Source organism: Hibiscus syriacus, unplaced genomic scaffold (assembly GCF_006381635.1).
Source record: "Hibiscus syriacus cultivar Baekdansim isolate YM2019G1 unplaced genomic scaffold, ASM638163v2 tig00117022_pilon, whole genome shotgun sequence".
Classification (NCBI taxonomy): domain Eukaryota; kingdom Viridiplantae; phylum Streptophyta; class Magnoliopsida; order Malvales; family Malvaceae; genus Hibiscus; species Hibiscus syriacus.
In genome coordinates, this window is record NW_024063528.1 from 64253 (window position 1) to 73169 (window position 8917).

The window sequence follows — 8917 nt, forward strand, 5'->3', positions numbered from 1 at the left end:
AAGGGTTAAGCTTGTTCTCATGCTTCTTGATGCCAAGTTGATTACCTTGGAGGATTACGTAAAACTGATGCCCCTATATAATGCCTTGGGCCATCGCCCCTACATGTTTCCCTGGGCCGTCGCCCATTTGACACATGTATTGGGTCGGCTCACTCTATGTATTTCTCGAGTTTCAATTGCCTCGACGATGGGCTTCTATGTACGGCGATTTGCCTCTCGGTCTCAACCAAAGGAAACAAGCATCCCCTTCGCTTCAGTTAACTTTCATGGGGCCTAAGCTTTATGTTAATCAACACGGGTATCGTACTGCACCACTCGATAATACTTGCATGATACACGTTAATATTTTAGTTATTTATGATTGCTTGCTGCTTATTGAAGTCCCAAAGTGTTGACCTATTCTTGAATACTCCATTTGCAGGTTGATACCGGAAATTGATATGTGACGGGAATACGCTTATACTTGGAAGGTAAGAAGAGCGACCATCTAGCAATCCATCTTTAGCATCTTTCAACTCTTACAACGATCCTCCGGCTCTCTGATGATCACAGTTACGAGCCTATTGACAAGCCCGAACGCGGGTACTTCGAGTCTGTCAAGTGGAGCATATTCTCATGTGTATATACAACACCTATGCAATACAATAGAAGCCACTTTGATGATACAACTGCTATTGTAACCAAGGCTTGGTTTGAGGTAAAGATTGTCGGGATGAGGAAAATTCTCTTCCTAAGACTCGGGTTCTCCATAGTCGCCTTCGCTAAGATCCATCAATTCGAATGGGATGGCCCCGTGACATTGTCATAGAAATCGGGGGTTTTCTCGACACTGATCAGTACAAGGTTTAGTTCAGGGTTGACTCAACCGGAGAAGCCGGCGTAAGTGGATTTAAATTTAACTGTTTTCCCTGGTGGTCCGCCTTCACCGCAGAGAGCACCGAAAATGATGAACCTCGTAGACACAAACGAGACGGTTAGGGGATCGGAGGACTCACCGGGATATTGGGTGATTACCGGAGCCAAACTTTGTATAGAAGGTGGCAGAATCTCGACCAAAGCAAAATATTCATTGTTAACAATGTCAGAAGAAAGTATGATGTTAATGTTAGAAAAACCAGATGATTGTAAGGCCATTCTTCTCAAACTATTCGTTGGTTTTCATGCATTGTTTGTGTCATTGTAAATGTTATCATTTGCTTCATTTATTCGAAATTGTAAGTGTTGAAGAATCGGGTAAAGAAAATGAAAGAACATAAGAATTTTAACGAGGTTCGGCAATATGTTTACGTCCTCGGTGCCTAGACGACGCTAGAAGTTTTATTCAATGTCACATATGTTTAAGTTACATCTCTATTTATAATAAAAAAACCTGGCACATAATTATGAGCCATACCTAACAAATCTTCACCTTGGCAAATATCCTGCCTCTTGGAAACTTCAATGTGGGTTAGTTTACCTTACTTCTTTAACAACTCAAAACATTCAACAAGTCCAAGCAATGCTTGAACTTGTCTGTCGTAACTGGCTTGGTGAACACATCAGCGACATTCTCATCAGTATGTACATTCTGAAACAAAACCTCTCCAGATGCAACCAACTCTCCAATCTTATGGAACCTTACATCAATATGTTTAGTTCTAGCACGATACACCTGATTCTTAGCCAAGTGAATAACACTTTGATTGTCACAAAGCAACTGAACTCCACCTTGTTGAACACCCAACTCCTTATATAAACCAGTAAGCCATAAAGCTTCCTTTGCAGCTTCAGCCGCTGCCATGTATTCAACTTCAGTTGTAGATAGTGCCACAACAGATTGAACAATAGACTTCTAACAAATAGGCCCTCTACCAAGAGTAAACACATACTCTGTCGTAGATATTCTATTATCTAAGCCACATGTATAGTCTGAATCCACATATCCTACAACCAAAAGATTATTCCGCTGACTACCAAAAACAATTACATGTCCCACAGTACCCTTTAAGTACCGAAAGATCCACTTGATTGTTTCCCAATATTGCTTACCAGGTTTAGACATGTACTTACAAACTTGACTAACAACATGAGCTAAATCAGGACGAGTACATACCATTGCATGCATCAAGCAGCCAACAACATTAGAATACGGAACCTTTGCCATATCTTCAGCTTCCTTATTTGTCTCAGGGCACTGTTCTGATGAGAGTTTAAAGTGATTCGCCAATGGAGTGCTCACCGATTTTGCGCTGCTCATCGCAAACCTTTCTAGCATTTTCTCAACATAAACCCTGTTGAGATAGCCACAGTTTCCTTGAGTCTCTGTCCCTACAAATTTCCATTCCAATAATTCTCTTTGCAACACCTAAATCTTTCATATCAAATTCCTGACTCAATAAAGTTTTCAAACCGATAACATCATCCATGTTCTTCGCAGTAATTAACATATCATCAACATACAGTAACAGAAAAATAAAAGAACCATCATCAATGCTCTTAACATAGACACACCAATCATACTCACATCGGTTGTAGCCAATCTTGATCATATATGAGTCAAACCGTTTATACCACTATCTCGGAGACTGTTTCAACCCGTATAAAGATTTTTTCAATCTGCAAACTAAATGCTCATCTCCAGGTTAAGTGAAACCTTCAGGCTGCCGCATGTAGATCTGCTCCTCTAAATCACCATACAAAAAAGCAATTTTAACATCCATCTGCTCTAAATACAAATCCCAACTAGCCACCAATACAAGTATTGCTCGGATTGAAGTGTGCCTGACCACAGGAGAAAAAAATTCATCATAATCAACTCCTTTCTGCTGTGAAAAACCCTTTGCTACCAAACGAGCCTTGAACTTCTCCCCCTCTTTTTCTATTACTGATGGTTTCTTTTTATACACCCATTTGCAACCAATCGACTTCTTACCCTCAGGAAGGCGAACCAACTCCCATGTACGATTGTGATTCAAAGACTCCATCTCCTCAACCATGGTAGCCATCCACTTGTCATTTTCCTGACTAGTAATGGCATCATGAAAAGTAACCAGATCATCACTGCTAATAGTAAGTGCAAAAGAGACCAAGTCTTCAAAACCCAATCTGTTCAGGGGTTTTATATTCGTCTGTCTCACCCTGTCTCTGGCGAGACTATAATCTTACAAATCATCCGTAGCAGAACCACCAGAAGTCGGTTGAGAAGTTTCTGATTTCTCAACTAGAAATTGCTCGAAATCCACCACTATCGTGTATTTCTTCTGTTGCAACATGGACTGTTCATAAAAAACAACATCTCTACTGATCACAATTTTCTTCGCAGATGGATCCCAGAACTTGAATCCTTTGACACATTTCTTGTAACCCAGAAAAATGCACTCATTCGATTTTGCATCAAGTTTGGATCTCTCATTAGCAGGTACATGCACATAAGCAGGACAAACAAAAATCCGTAAGTGATCAAAACTAACATCATGACCAGTCCATATCTCTTCTGCAACTTTCTCAGCCAATGATGCCCTTGGCGACCTGTTGATAAGATAACACGCCATGTTAACAACCTCATCCCAGAAGTGTTTGGGAAGCCCCGCATTCAACCGCAAACATCTGGCTCTTTCATTCAGCGACATGTTCATCCGTTTCGCAACACCATTTTGTTGTAGTGTCTTGTGCACTGTAAAATGTCTCTTAATCCCGTGCTCCTTACAGAAGTGTAGAAACTGTGAATCTGTGTACTTTGTATCATTGTCAGATCGTAAACACTTGATTTTTCATCCTGTTTGGTTTTCTACCTCAGCTTTCCACATCTTGAACTTCTCAAAAACGTCAGACTTCTGTTTCAAAAAAAAACACCCCAAACTTTCCGTCAAAAATCGTCAATAAAAGTAACATAATACCTAGATCCACCCAAAGACGATGTCGTGAAAGGCCCCCATACATCAAAATGCACATAATCAAGAATCCCTTGAGTTCTGTGCTTCGCAGTCTTGAAAAGGATTTTAGTCTGTTTACCAAGAACGCAATACTTGCAAAAAATCGAGTTTACAACTTTTGACACCATGCAACAAATTTCTTTTGTGTAATTCTGACATACCACGTTCACTAAATAAGCAAGACGCATATGCCACAGTTTTGTAGTATCATCACAGGACTCAACAGAATGAACTCCACCTACAACGGTACTCCCTAACGATCTGTAAATATTCCCTGCAGTCATCTTTCCTTTCATCACAGTCAAAGCTCCTTTAATAATCCAAATGGTTTTCCTATCCTCATCAGCCTTAGGGATAAAACCATTATTATGCAAAGTGACCAAAGAAATCAAATTCTTCTTCAAATCTGAGATATGTCGAACACCACCCAACGTCCGAACAGAGCTATCATACATCTTAATTCTGACATCACCAATACCAACAATATTGCAACATCGATCATTACCCAAATAAACAGAGCCAGAATTAATCGACCTGTATGTCGAAAACCATTCCCTATTTAGCGTGATGTGATAAGAACATCCAGAATCAAGAATCCAAATATCCGTCAATTGAGTCATTGAAATAAAGAGCATATCACCCTCACTGCAATCAGAGTTGTCATCCTCGACCACATTCACAGACTTGGATGAATCATCACGCTTCTCATCAGTCTGTTTTTTCAACTTCGGACAGTTTCGCTTCATATGTCCCACCTCCTTGCACTTGTAACAGTGAATTATCTTCTTATCCCTAGATTTGGATCTGGAATTCCGCTTTCCAGACCATGTCTTCTCTGGCTTTCATCCACGGTCTCGATTACCCTTGACATATAAGCTATCGGCTTTAGAGCTTTCCCCTGCATTATGCTTCTGCTGATTGTGAGCCAACAAGGTTACAGTAATCTCCTCAACGTTTTTCTTTCCTATATGTAATAGTAGTCACCATGTGGTCGTAAGAGGGAGGTAACGAACACAATAGAATCATCGCTCTGTCTTCATCCTCAATTTTCACATCAAGCTGAGCCAAATCAAAAATGATTTGATTGAAGACATTCACGTGTTGCGCCAAATCATGATCGTCCTGCATCTTTAGCCCATACAACCGATGTTTTAGATATAGTTTTGTCATTAAGGATTTGGACATAAACTGACTTTCCAACTTCCTCCAAATTTTGTCTAGAGATGACAGATGCATGACGTGATACATGACCTTGTCCGCCAAGCATAATCGTATGGTTCTTGCCGCTCGATGTTGCAATTCTTCCCTATAACATCCTTAATATCAGGTTAGTGATTAAAGTGTAAGATTTTAAAATTTCAATGATCAAATTAAATAAATTGAAAAGTGAATGAATTAATTAAAAGATGCCGGTGTAGGATGAATTAATAAGTGAATGAGAATTAAAAGGGTAAAAGGGTCATTGAGCAAAGGTAATAATTAAATATTAGATATTGGGCATTATAATACCCAAGGGAAAAAAACAAGAGTTTCCAGATAACTCTTTATTCTTCTTTTTTCTTCATTTTCTTCTTCAACGTGAAGCACCCAAACTTAAGGTAAGTTTGATTTCTTTTGGTTAATCCTTCAAATTAAAGTATGGGTTTGATTTATGAAGCTTTAAGAAAGATTATGGAGATGAAAAATATTATAGAAACTCAAAGATTGGTGAGTTATGAAGGATTAAAGATAAGAAGTGGTTAAGTGAAATCTTGAATAAGGATGTATAAATGGATTTAGAAGTTAAATCTGACTTTTCATGAGTGGAAGTAAATGATATGAAGTGTTAGAACTAGATTTAGAACATGTTGAAATTTGAGTAAGATTCTTGAATTCGGTATTAATGATTGGATTTGTAAGGTTAAAAGGTATTAAATGGGTATTAATCAGTTTAAGTAGGTGTATAAGAGTTAGAAATATTAAAGGAGGTGAAAGATGAAGAGTTGAGATGAAAAGAGTGAATTTCGTGCTTGCAATGGGATTTCTGGGTTGTGTGCATCGATGCATCTTCAATGTGCATCGATGCACTCTCAAATAAATAAACATCAAATGCAATTAATGCATCGATGCATAAGGAGTGCATCGATGCATCCCCTTAAAATACAAACATCGGATGTCATTTATGCATCGATGCACCGATAGGGAATGCATCGATATACTGTATAGTGCATCGATGCATACCTTCATTAAAAGATAGAAATAGTTTTTCTTTTAGCCTAAGAAATGACAGTTTAGAATATATTAATTAGTATACTAATAAGTATCAACGAATTACTATGTAGATATAGAGCTTAATCAAGTTCACGAACAATTGCCCATAAGATTGATCGAGGAAAAAACAAGGAAATATAGGTGAGTGCATATGTATAGCATGATTATAGAAATATACTCAATTTTAGACTTGTGATAAGTCTAGATTTTATATCTTGATACATGATCATATTTTGTATTATGAGACATGACATGAATTCATATAAAATGCATTATGTGACATGAATGTGCAGGAAAGTTATATGAGCTATGTGAAAATGTAAGAATTTACATGTCTACGCGATATAAACTACATGAAATGTAAAAGACCATGTTATATAGATGAGAACTATAGGTATAGTTGGCATGCCAAGGGTAGATGGTCTACGCGGTCCTTCGGGATAAAATTCTACGCGGTTTTTCGGGATCTATATATATTCTTTTGAACATGTGTGAAGTCTTGGGAGACACATACTTGATCCCTAGTATATGTATATGATTCTTAAGGAATTCTATGTGGTCTTTATGAACATTATTATATGGCACTACGGTGCAATTCTACGCGGCACTTCGGTGCATTTATACGAGCTGTGGTGACAGCATAGTGCACAACCTCACAATACTCACATACCTTAGGTTCTCAATATGATATCATGGGCCAATAAATTTATTAATACAAATTCATGAATGTTAAAGTTATATGCTTACAGGTAAGGATAATGGTGATGTAAACATGGATTAAGTATACGCTTTCATCCCATTTCATATCATTATGGCATTTTCATTACATTTCCTTGTTATTATTATTATATTGCCTCACTAAGTCGATGACTTAGCGTGTGAGTGTTTCACACGTAGGATCCGAGAAAGTAGATGAGACAGGTTAAGCAGCTGGATAACATTACTCCTGCAACCATCAGATCAGAAGCAACTTAATCAGTAGATCATTTTGTTATGTAAATGGAAGTTGGCATGTAATTAAAGGATTAAGTTGTGTATGCTCTGAATATTTTGGTAAACTTATATTACCATATGTATAGTATCGTATTTTCTTAATATAAGTTCAAGTATTTTGATATTATTTGTTAAGAGTTGTGTTTTAAAAGTCAATGTAATATCTCTGACTCGTATCCTGGTCAGGTACGGGTTGGGGGTGTTACATTTAATGGTATCAGAGCTATGGTTTAGCCGATTCTAGGCATAAACCAGAGTCTATAGAGTCTTTAGGTGGAATACATGCCAACATATAGTGAGAAATTCTGATCTGGTATAGTATGAGTATGTTGTTTTGCTAATAGAACAATGTGTTTATTTTATTAGATGTCCAGACAAAATAGCTCCCGAAGTGAAGCGGGAGAAGATAGGCCTACTGAAAGCAGTAATTCACCTACCCTGGCCAGGCATGGTGAAGAACATGCATCTCAAGGAGTGCCTGTGCAAGATCAGGATACGTTCTTTAGAACGTTAGACGCTATTATGATGTGTCTTCAACCTTTTACTCCACTAACTCAATGAATGAATGTAGCAAAAGAGTTGAGAGGTTTAGGAGCTCCCGAATTTAAGGGATAAGCTGAGGAATGTCCAATATCAGCAGATCTTTGGTTGAATGATTTGAAAATCGTACTAGATGGTCTCTATTTCTTCGAAGTGTAGAAGTTAGATGGAGTTGTATCTTTATTGAGGGGTCAGGCGAGGATATGGTGGACAAACGTCACCATGAGGATGTCAAACGACCAGTTGACTTGGTATTTATTTATAGAAGAATTTAAAAACAAGTATATTGGAGATCAGTTTATTTGGAAAATGAAGCAGGAGTTTATGAATTTGAAGCAGATGAGCCGCTCTGTATATGAGTACGAATGTGAGTTCAATAAGCTGAGCAGGTTTGCAGCTGAGCTTGTGCCTACTGAAAAAGATGCTTGTGAATGGTTCGTGGAGGGTTTGCGCCCTAGACTTAAAGAAATATTGATAGTATTAAACTTGTCCTCGTTTTAAGAGGTGATTAATCGAGCAAAAGCTCTTGAAAGAGCTCAAAATGAAAGATTTGGGGACTCAAGGGTTCAGACATCAAAGAGGACGGGTGCTTCTTCCAGCTCAGTACCACCAAAAAGAGGAAGAGATTCAGATTTCGATCACAAGCTAGATCAGAATCATTTGCATCCTCTGCTAGAGGAGCAAGTCAAGTAAGACCTAGACATACACAGTCAGTGGGATCGGGTACTGGGAGGGCCACTCAAGGTTAAGCGAGACAATGTCAGCATTGTGGGAAGAACCATTTTGGTGTATGTCGTATGGCTTCAGGGACTTGTTTCCGATGCGGAGAGGCTGGACATTTTATCCGGGACTGCCCGTTATTAGTTGGTGAGCCTGCATCATTTGAAAGAGTTGGTTCTGCCTCACAAAGAGGACGAGGAAGAGGTAGAAGAAGGAACCAGTCTGAATCCTCTGTGTAATCGAAAGTTTGATCCACTGCTCGGGTATACAATTTAAAGACAAGTGATGACCGGGATGATCCCTATATTATAGCAGGTACTTTTCAGTTGTATGATAAATTAGTGATTGTACTGATTGATCCGGCTCTAATTATTCTTATATTACCAGTAAATTAGTAAAAGAATTGAGAATTCCCTTAGAAGCTACGAGTAATGTAATGATAGTAACTAATCCGTTAGGGCATAATGCTCTGGTGGACAAGGTCTGTAAGAGGTGTCCCATAA